At 43.3% G+C, this 15,130-nt stretch overlaps 2 long non-coding RNA genes across 11 annotated transcripts in view; both read left to right on the forward strand.

Moving 5' to 3' along the window:
- LOC309640616 overlaps positions 1 to 15,130 on the forward strand; it is a 441,572-nt gene that overhangs the window by 244,711 nt on the left and 181,731 nt on the right. The window lies entirely within an intron of this gene.
- The window catches only part of LOC309640608, a 40,831-nt gene that overhangs the window by 11,240 nt on the left and 14,461 nt on the right, over positions 1 to 15,130 (forward strand). For 4 of the 10 annotated variants that reach the window (XR_014252292.1, XR_014252293.1, XR_014252294.1 and 1 more), the window contains exons 1-3: positions 8,524 to 12,905; positions 12,996 to 13,077; positions 14,804 to 14,947. This is a non-coding gene — a long non-coding RNA (uncharacterized lncRNA). Of the gene's footprint in view, positions 1 to 8,523; positions 12,906 to 12,995; positions 13,078 to 14,803; positions 14,948 to 15,130 lie in introns of those variants that run through there. The other 6 variants (XR_014252289.1, XR_014252290.1, XR_014252296.1 and 3 more) reach the window with 6 other exon arrangements.

Here is a 15,130-nt window from a genome sequence, read left to right on the forward strand (position 1 = left end):
AATTTTGTCGAAAGCTTTCTCTGCATCTCTTGAGATGATCATATGGTATTTCTCCTTCAATTTGTTAATATGGTGTATCACATTGATTGATTTGCGTATATTGAAGAATCCTTGAATTCCTGGGATAAAACCCACTTGATCATGGTGTATGATCCTTTTAATGTGCTGTTGGATTCTGTTTGCTAGTATTTTGTTGAGGATTTTTGCATCTATATTCATCAGTGATATTGGTCTGTAGTTTTCTTTTTTTGTGACATCTTTGTCTGGTTTTGGTATCAGGGTGATTGTGGCCTCGTAGAATGAGTTTGGGAGTGTTCCTCCCTCTGCTATATTTTGGAAGAGTTTGAGAAAGATAGGTGTTAGCTCTTCTCTAAATGTTTGGTAGACTATGCTTGTGAATTGGCTATTGATTCTTTAAGGCTTAACTCAAATGTCATTTCCTTTCTGGAGGCCTTTTCTGAGCTTTTCAGTCAACACTTAATCATTATTTTTTTGAAATATGTTTATTGAGTACCTACTACATGCCAAGTATTGTGATGGGTACTGGAGAAAAAAAGGAGAGTAGAACAGATATGGTCTCTGCACATGGTCTATTGCTGGGAATAGAAAGGGATAACATCTTCATATTTGTTAAATGGAGATCAGGGTAGAGTGGGAATCCTTCCCAATTTCTGATGTTTCTCTCCATGTGGGAGAAGCTCTGCTATAATTCCTGGCCATTTGAATTTTTGAATTGGGGTTAAGGAACTGGGAATGGGTATCTCAATCTTTTCTTCCTTCTGTCTCGTATGTAATCCACTTTGTAGGAAGCACACATTCTGCTTGGCTTCTCCGAAAATTGAGTTTGACATGGCCAGGCCCCAGGGTGGGTCCAGGTGGGCTGTAGGTAGTGAAAACCCAATGTGGCCTGTAACTGACCAGATGGGTAAATTCATCTGATCCTGAGGTTTAGTATGAAAAAGTCTACTTGCCCATAGTCTTAAAGTCACATTCTCTAATATCAGCTTATTTTTAAATTTTATCTCTTAATTGATTAAGGATCAGGGAAAAAGAACAGTTGGCCTCTCTCAAATGTCAGCTATAGTATTAAAAATAAAAGTTTCAGCAGAACTCCTAGTTAATCATCTTGAAGTACCTTTCTTAAATCTTTTATGATATTAATTACATCGCTGCAATGGTCCATTTATGTACATCTTCACCTCCTCTGGAGTGTGAGTCTTTGCCTTTGGTTGTGCAATCTGTGTACTGGACAAAGGTGTCTGGCTTGGACGACAAATGGGGGCTAAATTCAGCCAGTACTGTGCTGGTCAGTAGCTGTGTCTTCGCCTGGGGTCATGTCAGTTCAGAGGATGAGGCACCTTTCTGGAATTTGCACAAAACCTCGTCATGTGCCAGCAAAGCCCTGTGTCCTTGCATCTGATGAATGCACAAGTGCTTACTCTTTATATGGGCAACACCGTTACCTTACCTGAATGTAATCATCCAGAAGGGAGGAATTGCATCCATTTTTAACTCATTGTTCAACATCTCTTATAAAATAGAAGAAGCCAACATGTCACGCAAGGCCCAGGCAGAATTGTGAAAGGGGAATATATCTGCTTTGCCAGGATATTCCCTTAATTTCCATTATTATTCATTATTATTATTATTATATTTAAGAGTAATGGAAAAAACAATGGATTTGAATTCAGGAAACCTAAAATCTGAACCTTAGTCTCCTTAATTCTAAGTGGAAATCCTGTAGATCTCAGTGGTTTGTGGTAAGGACAAAGCAATACAGTGTATGTGAAAAAGCTCTGAACACCATGAATTCATACGGATGTTAGGAGTTATGCCGATCATTCCCTGATTGCCTAAATTATACTCAGAAGCATTTGCCAGCTTAATTAATGTGGAAGACTTGCTCTGACAATGTTGATTCTAATGATAACAATGTAACACGCTTATTTCTGGAAAACACCTAGAGCCATCTCTTTGAATTATTCATTTTCCAACAGGTTTTTATAGGTTTTGCAATGTAATTTGAAGGGGTCTAAACCTACCTGCTAATGGCATTCACTTAGCATCTACATTTCTTCCTCTGCACATAGGTTTACTTCTCTTTCTGTTGCTTAGCAGTTGGTGAAAGGGACGATTTCAGATTCTCCTTGAGGAGGTCCTTCTGCTCATGAATGAGATTATGTCCCATCACACATTTTTTCTAACCAAATGTATTCTAGCAGAGCAGGAGCATCTTTCCAATGACCATCTATTTTAAAATCCTATGAGAGTGTTACCCTGATGATTTTGTAGAAAAGGGCAGAAAACCAGGGCTACCCTGACTGGTACAGTAGAAGATAGAGTCATCAACAAGTCTTTGCACTTCCTGTAATCTCCTTGACTGCTCCCAAGCAATATACAGCACAGGACATAGAGTTGATGAGGTATGTAGTACAACCTCAAAGGCAAAAGCGAAGTCAAAATAGGAAGACCAGAAAGCTTAATGGTTAAGGACATGGATACCAGGAGGGGTTGGAGGTATCCAACTGTTGGAATTAGCCAGGCCTCATTCAAATCCCAGCTCTATCACTTACTTATTTGCATTAGCTTCAGTTTTCTTGTTAGTAAATGTGGCTAATAGTCCTCATTCTGTAGCATTGGCAGAAGGAGCAAATAAGGAATACACTCTTAGAACAATGCTTGGCCAACAGTAAGCACTCACTGTCTGATTATAATTATGCCGTGATTATAATTATTATATCAACAGTAATGTCTTGACATAGAGAATAGATCTGTGGTTGCCAAGGAGGAGGGGGTGTGGGAGAAGGCAGGATTGGGAGTTTGGGGTTAGCAGATGCAAACTATTATATATAGGATGGGTAAACAACAAGGTCCTACTGTATATATAGCACAGGGAAATATATTCAATATCCTGTGATAAACCATCATGGAAAAGAATATGAAAAAGAATATATATATGTATAACTGAGTCACTTTGCTGTACAGCAGAAATTAACACAATATTGTAAATCAACTATACGTCAATAAAATTTTAAAAAATAGTAATGTCTTGACTGGTAGTTTCTAGACACTGTAAAATGTAAATAAAGCGGGCTTGGTGGTTAAGACCTTGGGAAGCCAGATGACCTGAGCTCAAAACCCAGCTCTGCCACTTCCCAGCAGCGTGAACTTGGATAAGTAAACTCAACCTCCTTAAGCGTCAGTTTCTTCCTCCATAAAATGGGGATAAAATCAGTATCTATGTCACATGATTTTGAGACACCTAAATCACAAAATGAAAGCAAAGAACTTGGATACTGGACACCCCGTGTGGACCAAGAGCCCTCAACCCTTTTATGTTCCTACCCAAGCCTTGAAGGGAGAACATAGGTGATTCTGGCTGTGGGCTACTGGGGAAGTCAGAAGATGGCGCCCCCTTAAGGTTGTGCCATGTACCTGAAGTTCTTTCCAGGAAGCGGGCTCATGGACTTAGGTCTTTCCAGGACCATCATGTTGTCAGGTCACAGTGCCTCTGCCAGAAGGAGCTGACAGGGCAGGACCAAGCATCATGGCTAAACCTTTGGAATCAAACTATTCAATTCCTATTTCCACCCCTTATACCTGTGGGACCTTAGACAAATTACTTAAACTTTTTGAGCCTCAGTTTCTTTATCTGTAAAATACAAGTTATAATAATACCTACTCCATAGAGTAATGTGAGGGTTAGATGAGATGATTAATGCAAAATAGTTAGTGCCTGGCTCAATAAATGGAAACTATTTTTTATTCAATCAGCAAAAATCATTTGATCATATAATTTAGTAACCAGTTATTGAATATTTACTCTATATCAGATACTGTGCCAGTTACTATGAGGCCACTACTGATTTATTCAATGAATTTTTTGAGTATTTTCAGTATGCTAGACATCATATGAGGTGCTTAACCATCAAAACCTTCGGAAGTCTAGATAAAATATCCCCAAGACTCTTCAATTCTACCACTCTGTGAGACCCCAGGTTATGAACCAGTTTTTCTTAATTCATGCAACAAGCTTGATGCCAAGAACTTTGTGAACCATTGAAAATATAAACAGAAATAAAACTTGGCCCTAACCAGGGGAGGTTTCCAGCCAGGAAGGGCCATTTTGACACCTCTGTCTTATCATTTCTTTCTTTCTTTGAAAGTAATCTATAGTTGAGTTCTCTTTTGTGATGTGCTCTATGGTTATCTTAATTAATTAATTGGATAGATCTGTGTTGTGTATCTGCTCTGTGCAGCTCATAGTACTGGGTTCTGCTTGGAAGATAATAAGGAAATAAGATATAGTCCCTAACTCTAGGAAGTTCTAATTTAGTGATGGAGCTTAGGCATCCATGAGAAATCAAACAATAATATAATAATATTTCACTGGACACAATGAATGCATGAATGAAATGATGACTTTGAGGAAGCATCATGGTTAAGATGCATGGACTTTATAGGCAAATGGATCTGCCTTCAGTCTTGGCTCTGCTCTTAACTAAGTCTTGATTTTGCCAAGTCACTTAATCTCTTTGAAAGATCTGTCATCTTTAAAGTAGGACGAAACATTGTGAATATTCACTGAGACAGTGCTTGTACATGCTTAGCAGTCCCTGGCATAGAAAGGCATGACTTTTAGCCATTATTATCAGCATTAATATTATTATCATTATCATATTCATGCACAAACCCTCCCAGTCCTGTGTGTGGTTGTACATGCATGTCTGCGCCCACTGTGTTTGTGTGGTTAGACATTTCACTTCTCATTCATAATCTAATCTGATCAGAGAGATTCACTCAACCATCTGTTCATTGAATAAATATTCACGGAATGCCTACTATGTTCCAGGCACTGTCCCAGGCACTAGGGATGCAGTAGCGAGCAGTTGACCCTAAAAGTCAAGGTCTCTGTCCTTATGGAGCTTATCTTGTAGTGGAGGACCCAGGAGATACACATAGCACATACACTATCATGTCAGGCAGTGATAAAATGAAGTGTTATGGAGAAAGGGGGTTGAGCATCTTCTCTCTTTCTATGACACAAGGACTATTGTATTCCTGAACTTGTTTCCCCATATCCAGAGCAATTCATCAGCATGAGTATCTCTGGTCTCCTATGAAGCACATGGGCTGATGAGTCTAGGAAAAGAGAGGCTGGGAGATAAAAGGGAAAACCCGAGAGGGGGGACTTTGCAATAATGCTGGAAAAAAATAATTACGGGTGCGCACATTTGATCTGAATATTGGTCAAAATGCATGGCTTGAGTGGCTGGTAGCCAGCAGGGAACAGCTGCTTTTGCTGTCACTGTTCCCTTTAGTTAGAGCGGGAGGTGTCCAGTCAGCCTGATGTATTGAACAATTTAACATCCACTAGATATTCTTCATTTTACCATTATTTATGACTTGCTGAGTCCTGGCATTAAGCTTTGGACAAAATAAGGTGCAGGTGGAAGGCATGGCCTGGGGTTAAGGAGGTTTCAACGTCAGGAAGGGACAAATCAAAGTGTCCCCAGCTGTCACTAAGTGCATGGGCTGAGAAGGTGGTGACACCTCCAGGGTGTGAGTCTAGCTTGTCCTTCATTCCCTGGATTCCTCACACCTTCGACTCATCTCTGCTTCCTGTTCCTTCCCTGCCTCTCTTCAGGGATGTGTCTTGACCTGGCAGCCAGGACTTCATGGGAGAAAACGAACCACACATGTCAGAACCACCCAGATATCTCAGGGATTTGGCTTGTGAGCCCAGGCATCGCATATTATGTTTATAAAAGTCGGGAAGAAAGAGAGATGGGAGAGGGGAGGCCTGAGGAGGAAGCAGAGACACACACACAGAGACCATTTTACTCCCATGAAGGGGAGCAGATGTTTCTCCTGTTATACTTTCCACCTCTGGAGGGGCTGAGATGTGGGGGCACCACTGCTGGCTTCTCCCAGGGTTCAAGGTGGGGAGTCTGACGGAAGTGGGAGGTGGGTCAGGGCTCTTCCCTTCCCAGCTTTAGTCACGCACGGGGCCCCAAGGAGACCACGTGCTGTTTACATTCCCTTTCAGGGATCTACTGAGGAAGAAGCTCTCAGATTGCCAAACCGCCTCACATTACTCCAGAAGCCTCCACCTGGAAGCCCATCCAGTTGACCCCAGCCCATCCCATGCCTGACCCCAGTTTGCACACTGAGGGCAGCCTGTTAAACCTTTCCATCCTCACTCACTCTGGACCAGCATCTCACCTCAGCCTCAGTTGTCCTGGGCTCAGCTGCCCTTTGAATGAGCCTCCATCCCAGCCAGACTCCTCCGAGTGGCCTTGGTAGCTTAGCTAGATCCTCCTGAGTCGTCCTATGCACATGAGCTGCCACAGACTAAACACTGGGTCTCCACTCACTCGCGGCTCTCCCCGAAGCTCCGGTTTCAGAAGGAGGACCCGAGGGCTTTACTGAGGGAAATAGTTTCCCCCTTTTCTTGCTGGGTGGTTTTAAGGTGAGGCAAGACTGCTGGGAAAGTTGTGGGTGGTCCGAGGGCCAAGTACAATGAAGGTGTCCCTGGGTCAGCATTTCGTCTGAGCATCAACCCCAGCCTCTCCCTCCTCCCTACCCCTCCGACTCCCACCAGACTGCAGTCAGGGACAGTGGCTTACTGTATGCCCACTACCTTCGGCTTCCAGAAGGGGAAGTGGCAATCGTGCCACCCGATCCCCTCCACAGCCCTGCAGGGCAGCCCAGGAAGGGTTCTCCCATTTTGCAGATGAAGAAACAGAGCTCCAGGAGGACAGAGGATTTGTAGCCGAGCTATGGCTAGAGAGTGCTGGAGGCTGGTCTCGGAGCCAGGTCTCCCAGCGCAGTGCTCTCACCCAGCAGGCGGCTGCAGGAAACAGCTGGAATGTATAATGAGAAGAGAGACTGGGAAACTCAATGTTGGATTCTTAGGGAAAAAGGAAACTGACCTCCCACAGTGCAATGAGCAAGTCTTGGCTCACGGGCCAAATGGGCATTTGTTCAGTGGCCTATGCAGTGACCCAAAGGCTGCACTTTTCCGTGGGTGGGGAAGAGTAGGGCAGAATCTGTCGGCTCTTAACATCTTGACCTCGTAGCTGGACCCCTGGGAATTTGCTTAGCATGCTCTTCAGGGGCTGGTCCACTCTGAGCAACCTGGTGAACCTGAATGCTTGGCATGGCCGTCTGAAGATTTGGGTTGATCTGTTCGTGGATGGGAGGGAAGTCTGGTCGTTTTGTATCTTAGCGAGACAGTTCCAGGGTCATGACCAGTCACTATTAAGGCATTTCCATGAGCTGCCCATCAGAAGGATCCACACTGAGGCTGAGAAGCAGCAAATTCTTGTCCACGCCGTGCGTCACTGTTACATATCAGCCTGTGCTCGTTCTCTTTTGTCTGCTCCATGTCGATGGACCTATTCATGGACAGAAGGAGGACAGGAGTGGAGAAGGAGAGGAAGGGAAGAGAAGCACTTTATAATTGAGCATGACATACATTTCTGCACCTCTTAAAAGCACAAAACCCCAAAGCCGGAGGATTCCATTCCATCGCATTTCAAATCTTAGGAAAGCATCCAGTAAACATCATTGACCTCCATACTCTCTCCCATAAAGCCATTCCTCAGGAGTAGAAGTTAATAAAAGGAGAGTCTGACTCAGGCAATGTTCTGAAATATTTTTGACCATGGCCCACGCATCCATGTAAATGTGACTGAAACAGTTTCATGAAGCGATATTTACCCTTCCTTCCTGCAATAAATTCTAATATGTACTATTCTGCTGTATTAAATCACTAAAAAAAAAAAAAAAAAAAAACACTGGTTGACCCACTAATGCATGATTAGGAAAGCTCTGTTACAGAAATTTTTGTAAAAAATGGCTTCTCATAAAGTGGCTTCACTTAGTCAATCCTACAGCCTGGACCCTGTAGACGATGCCAGTTATGGCCAGCTGCTCACTGCTGCCCATCTATGAGGAGCGGGAGGATGATGGGGAGCAAGGTTTCAAATCCTCAAACAGATTATTACCAAACAAAAAAAATGACTTCACAATAACAAACCATGAGGCTAAATAGGGGAAGAGCAAAAGACAAATGAGAATGACCAATTTACGAATGATCATTTATCCTGCTTCCTGGTCTTTGTGCATGCCGTTCCCGTCTCCTGAAATTTCTCTGGTTCCTCCGTCTCCATCCAAAGTCTCCCGCTCTCTCAAGGATCACCTCTTCCAGGAAGTCTTCCCTGACTATCTTTCCCTGCTAGGAGCTTTTGGACAATATCTGACTCTACCACTTACTTGATGTCACATCACACCTTGCCAGCTGAGCTGGAATACCATAACGTTATTTATATTTTGTAGTTAATCACTTTTGAGAGTCTGCCCAGCTTCATGTACTACCTGGAAGCCACGTCTGTGAAGCAGTCTCCTGTTTCCTGGTCCCAGTAGAGTGAACTGGAGGGCATTGGCACCACCCAAGCTGGGCCAGTTAGAGCTTTTCCCTGGGAAGTTGGATCTGGAAATGATGGGGAGAGAAGAGAATGAGAGAGAGAGGAAACTGCCTTTTTCCTAAGTGCTTTCTTATTGTCAGTTCTAGAATGATCTGAGGTGCCCCTGCACTCTTGCTCTTGGGCCCTGTGACACAGCCTATATATGTCTATATTTGTCTTTATGTCTATATAATCTATTCCTAGGGTGACCAAATGTCCTGTTGGCTGACCCGTCCTGGTTTATGCCTATGATCCAAGCATAATTATTTAATTCACTCTTCACGTGTGCTGGTCTTGAGGATTTGTGACCTCAGCTCACACTAGCTCAACTTGGCTTCTGCTACTTTTGCACGTTTATAAGGTCTGTAGCTCACCAAGCAAGCTCACGTGCATCACCTCATTCTCTTTCCAAATTCATTATTTTCCCCTCAGAACTGCTCCTCCCTCTGTGTGCCACCACTAGCCCCCTGTCATGTCATCCAGAGACCCTGGTGTTAGCCTAGACCCTTCTTTCTTCTTCACCTCATAAATCCCTTTATTCATTTCTTAAAAAAAAATCGAGTGCCCACCAAGGACCAAGCACTGTGCTAGTTGCTGGGTAAATAGTGTGGTGAATGAAACAGAGTCTTTGTCTTTGAATTTATACTCTAGCTCAAGAAACACCCCCAAATGTATAGTTTCAAGTTGTGATACGTGTGGCAAAGGAAAAGAACTGGCTCTCGGAGAGAGAAGAATGGGCTGGGTATGGGGCGGGCCCACTTTGTACTGGGGGCCCCAGGAAGGCCTCCGTGAGGAAGTAACATTTGAGCTCAGATCTGAAGGGTCAGAAGGAGCCTGTTAATGAAAGGATTTCAGTAGCAGAGGTTGAACAGAGTCTTTACATTTTAGGTTGATCCAAAAACTCTGTGGAGAATGGAGCATAAGGGGTGAAACTGGAGGCCGGAAGACCAAGTAAGAGGCTATTACAGTTGTTCAGACAAGAGGTGATGGTGGCTTACACACCAAGTAGTGGAGATAAATAAAAGTGGACAGATTGGGAAGATATTTTGGAGCTGAAAATCCTCAGGGTTTGGCAGTGGCTTGGAGGTGGTGGAGGCGAGGGGCTGGTGGTGAGGAAGAGAGGTGTCCACAGGTGTGTGATGTCAGCAAGGACAATTTACCGAGATGGGGAGGAGGAGATGCGGAGAATATTTGATGATGGTGGTGGTGGGAAGTTGAAGACATCAGTTTGGGATGTGTTTATTTGGAGATGACTGTGAAAATTCCAAATGGCTAGCTCAGCTGCATGGGCATGTGAGGGGCCCTGCACTCAGAGGAAGGGCCCTGCGCTTGATTTAATTGCCATCTTGAAATGTTTAATCATTTGAACTTGAGTTTTGTGTGTGACATTTGATTGGACAATGGAGCGTGTGTGTGAGCAGAAGAAATGTGCCTAATATGCATGTCTGCAGCCCTCGCTGCCCCGTTCACATGTAGTATTTGTGATGTCCTGAGCACAAATTTCAGGGGACTCATGATGTGGAGGGGTTCAGTGAGACTCCAGATAAGTAGAGTAGTACCCCTTATCTGTGGGGGACATGTTCCAAGACCCCCAAAGGATGCCGGAAACCGCAGATAGTACCAAACCCCATAAATACTGCTTTTCCTTATACATACCTACCTATGATAAAGTTCAATTTATAAGTAGGCACAGTAAGAGATTAACAACAATAACTACTAACAAATTAGAACAATTATAACAATACACCATAATAAAAGGTATGTGAATGTGGTCTCTCAAAATATCTTGTACAAATTTAATGCCTTTTCCATCTTAACTAAGCACTTATCATGCACTGTGGTCGTAACTTTGGCAGTTTGAGGTGCAACAGCAAAATTAGCATAAATGTCTTTTTCCTTCTTCACAATTTCACAGACAGAAGATTCGTTCTTACAATAGATCTTAGCAACCTAGGCTTATGATTTTTTCTTTCCTTATTAAGTCGAGAACTTTAAGGAAGCACTTTTATGGCTTCTCTTTGGCAGATCTGAACTGCCAGCCTCACAACTCTTGTCCTTTGGGGACCATTATTAAGCAAAATAAGGGCACTGCGTTTACCTTGACAGTTGATCTGATAACCCAGAGGGTTACCGAGTGACTAACCAACTAACGGGCAGGATACGCTGGACAAAGGGATGATTCACATCCCAGATGGGATGGAGCAGGATAGCGTGAGATTTCATCACACAGCTTAGAATGGCATGCAATTTAAAACTTATGAGTTATATATTTCTGGAATTTTCCATATAATATTTTCAGACCTCGGTTGACCACAGGTCACTGAAACTGTGGAAAGAGAAACCATGGATAAGGGGGAACCAGTGTATAAGGTAAGTATGTTATGTCTATGGACGGCTAAATAGGGGCACTGACCACCCCGAGAGGCCATGCTTTCCATTTTAGACAGAACGTTCTTAGAACACAGAAAGAAGACAGTGGTGTTCTAAGAAACAAACAACCAAGGAACCCTATTATACCCTTGCTTAGGCTGAAAATGAAGATAGGGAAGGAAAGGGAAACATAGGGCAACCTATAATTCCTTTTCCTTTCCTTTCTTCCTTCCTTCCTCATCATTCCTGCTGGATGTGCATGTATTATTAAGAAATGAAAACAATTGGGTTAGCTTTGCGCAGATTTTCTACTCTTCTGGCAAAAACAAAATACATAGGCATGCAAGAGCTCTGAAACAAGAATTGTGCACTTTTGATGATTCTGCATATGAGTTAAATGCTCTTATATTTGCATTTAAAACAGACATTGCACAAGATAAAGATGAATAGTAAAAAATTTGTGCTAATAATTTTAAAATTTTAATTTTTCTTTACTTAGAATGACATTAAATAGCAAAGAAGAAGGACCATGAAAAGTTGCAAGAGAGACTGTGGAAGAAAGAAAAAATTTAATATTGTAATACCTTTAATGGCACTTCTGCACTTTGAACGGGAGGCCCACATTTTAATTTCATGCAGGGTCCTGCAAATTATGGAGCTGGCTTTGGGTAGTCCATGCAGGAAAGAGGTCAGGAGCCTCACATCATCAAATTCTACTGGTTCTACCAATTAAGTATCTTTTCTGTCTGTCCCCTGAGTCTTATTAGCCTGGTGGTCTCCTCATGGTCCTGCCTTCCTTCATCTCCTTCAATTCAACCTTGTTTCTGAGATGTCCCCACCCCCCAACCTTTAAGGAGGGTTGGTGTGTCTAGAAAAAAATCAGAGCCTAGATACCATATAGGGAAGGGCTTAAAGGGAGAGGATTGAAGGATCAAGGAGAGACAAGAGAAGTAGGGGACAGGGGGAGAAGAAGCCCCATGTGGGACACTTCCTGGAGACCTAGGGCTCACCCCAAGGCCTGAGAGGGAGGGGTGAGGCTTTGTCCTTCGTGTGGTGAGAGGAGTTCTAGTTGACTCCTGGTGTTGATGAGGAACAACCCACCAAATGCTGCCTTGCTAGAAAAGCAGAACATTGCCCTCCCTACATTGTCTTCCTGGAAGGTAAGTAGAGACACACTCTACAGGGCTGCACGGACCACCCAGTGTCCATTTAAGGGGTTTATGCCCAGGACTTTGAGACCATGGTCTAATGTCTGGATGTTCCTGAGCCATCCTACCCTACTTCCGGCCAGCAGTCCAAGCCCCACAGATTATACCATCTCCCCTCCATTGCTTCACTGTCAGCCAAGTCATGCCAAAGGGCAAAGGAGGATCTCACTGTGAGCTTCCCAGAGTGTGAGGGGCCCTGTGGAGGCAGAAGTAACATCAGTGTAAGAGTCTCTGTGAGGGTTGAGCCATTTCTCAGTTTTAGAACTTGTTGGAAGACTACATTTCCCAGCCTCCTTTGCAGTTATATTGGGGTCATGTGACTGGGTTCTGACCAGCGGCATGTGAATAGGAGTGATCTAACGATGTGAGATGGATATAATAATGCCTAATGGTCTGGCTGGAAAGTCAGACTTATGCAATTTTATGCAAGCTCACTGGGTGATTCTCTTATCAATGTTTCCTTGGGAGATACCAGGGAAGGTGGGCTGTGGAGAGTGATACATCTGGTGGGGGCAAGATGACAGCTTTCTTAAGGGCATAAAAGATATTTGTGGTAAGTTGTTATAATAATGGCCCCGAAGGAATTTCTCCTTCTGGTATCCATGCCATGCCCTTGTGTGGTCCCCTTCCACACTGATGCTGGACTTCACCATGTGACTTGCTGTGGCCAATGGGGTGTTTGCAATCATGATGCAGACATAGGATTGATACATTCTTGTGCTTGTTCTCATGGAAGACAGCCTTCCCAGCTGTCCCAGCTGAGCACAATCCACAGCCAAGCCACCAGGTGACTGCAGCTGCGTGAGGGAGCCCAACTGAAACCAGCAGAAGAACCACCTGGCCAACCCACCGAACCGTGAGCAATAAAATTATTGTTGTCTTAAATCATTAAGCTCTGGGGCAATAGATAACCAATACAATATCTTATTCATGTTTGTTTCCCTAGAATCTACTGTATTGCCTGGCATATTTCTGCTCTCAACACATTTTTATTGACATAAACTTTATCTTCCCAACAACCCTGTCAGGTAAGTATTACTATCATTTTCTATTTATTTATTTATTTATTTATTTATTATATATTTTTTTAATCAGTCATCAATTTTATACACATCACTGTATACATGTCAATCCCAATTGCCCAATTCAGCACACCACCATCCCCACCCCACCGCGGTTCTATTTATTTTTAATTACAAGTGTCACAGAAACCCTTACTCATCCCGACCCCACATGCTGAGGGGAACTCTCTGATCACCTTGTAGAAGATGTAGTCAAGGTCCAGGGGATGGAGGAATGCATTGGGCCACCCCAGCAGGCTTTGATCACCTCTATTATAGGCTCCTTCTCTTAATACAGAATTGATAATCTTTGGCATTTATTGAGTCCTTTCTATGTGCCAACTGCTAAGTGCTTTAGGTATATAGCAGCACTTTCATCCTTGCAAAACCCACATGAAGTAGGCACTATTAGCATCTCATTTTAGAAAAGAAGAAGCTGAGGATCAAGAAGGAAATGGGACCAATTACTAGAGCTGGTAAATGGCAGAACTGAGCTCTAGACCCAGGTCTGTCTGACTCCTCACTCTTGTTTTTTTTTTTTAAATTGAAGTCTTGTTGATTTACAGTGTTGTGTTAGTTTCAGGTGTACAGAAAAGTGACTCAGTCATACATATATCTTTTCTCTTTTTTTTTCAGATTCTTTTCCCTTATAGGTTATTATAAAATATTGAGTATAGTTCTCTGTGCTATACAGTAGGTCCTTGTTATTTATCTATTTTATATATAGTAATGTGTATCTGTTAATCCCAAACTCTTAATTTATCACTCTTGTTCTTCACCCTTTCACATGATGTGGAGTCAGAGTTCACACGGGGATTAGGTTCCAAAGTCAGTGCAAGGAGCGACATTCACACACAGTGGGAAGTACTCTTGAAAATCTCCCAAGTCTCCTTTGAGTTTAAAGTGTAAAATACTTTATTTAGCAATAGAGATGAGGAAATGTATGCTATATTTCAGGGCTGTTTCATGTTTAAGAAATGATTTTCAAGAGTCACACTGTGGCAGAGTCTGGCTAGATGCTCACAAATTCCACTTATTTTCTTTTGGGACTCATAGAAAGACTCCATTTCCGAACTTTATGCAGTTACACTGGGGCCATGTACTAAGCTCTGGCCAATGAAATTGGACAGGAGTGATCTAAGTCCTTGATAGAGCTGGCTCTTAATTACTTCCATCATCTATGGCCCGTGAGCCTGTTTTTATAAATAAAATTTTATTGGAACATAGTTGCCCTCATTTGTTTATCTGTTGCTTCTGGCTGCTTTCATGCAACAACAGCAGAGAAGAGTAGTTGTGACAGAGACTATGTGGCCTTCTACCAAAGGTTTGCTGACCCCTGCTCTAGTCCCCTTGTGGATGCTGTGATGAGCCACCCAGGTCTCCCTTTAACAATGAATAACATAATTCCTCAGCGGCTGGGGGTGCTTCTGGAAGATGGTCCACATCTACATCCAGTGACTGATAAGCACAGAGGTTGAACAGCACAGCCGCCCTGCCCCAACCCAAGACAGTTCTGAAAGGCCACCCAGGCGCAGAGTTCTCCATTGGGTTGGAGGAGACATTTTGGGGGCTGCATTGCATCTCAGCTTCCCTCTCGGCCCAAGCTTACATCCTTCTCTCCCTTCCTCATGTATTAATATTAATCCCAAGAGCACTTCGTAGTAAATGTCCTGCACTCTCATCTCTGTCTCAGAGTCCAACCTGCAGCAGCTTCCAGCCCCTTCCACAGTGTTTCATACAGCAATGTCACAGATGGAAGGTGCTGGATCCTTGAATCGCTGCTAAGAGGATAGTCACCGAGGAGCACCTCCAGACCCACCTCACACTGTGACTGTGGGTAAGCAGTTAGCCTCTATTGTGTGATGCTTCTGAGATTTGTTGTTGTTTGTTAGAGCAGCTTGCTCTACTTATTTTGACAAGTATACTCAGCAAGGCAAGACGTTCATGAAATGAGAGGCCCACAGGAGCTGGGACACACTGTGGGAACCACAGATGACGTACACCTTCTCACACTCACTAA

This window comes from Balaenoptera physalus (assembly GCF_965194825.1).
Source record: "Balaenoptera physalus genome assembly, chromosome: 13".
Classification (NCBI taxonomy): Eukaryota; Metazoa; Chordata; class Mammalia; order Artiodactyla; family Balaenopteridae; genus Balaenoptera; species Balaenoptera physalus.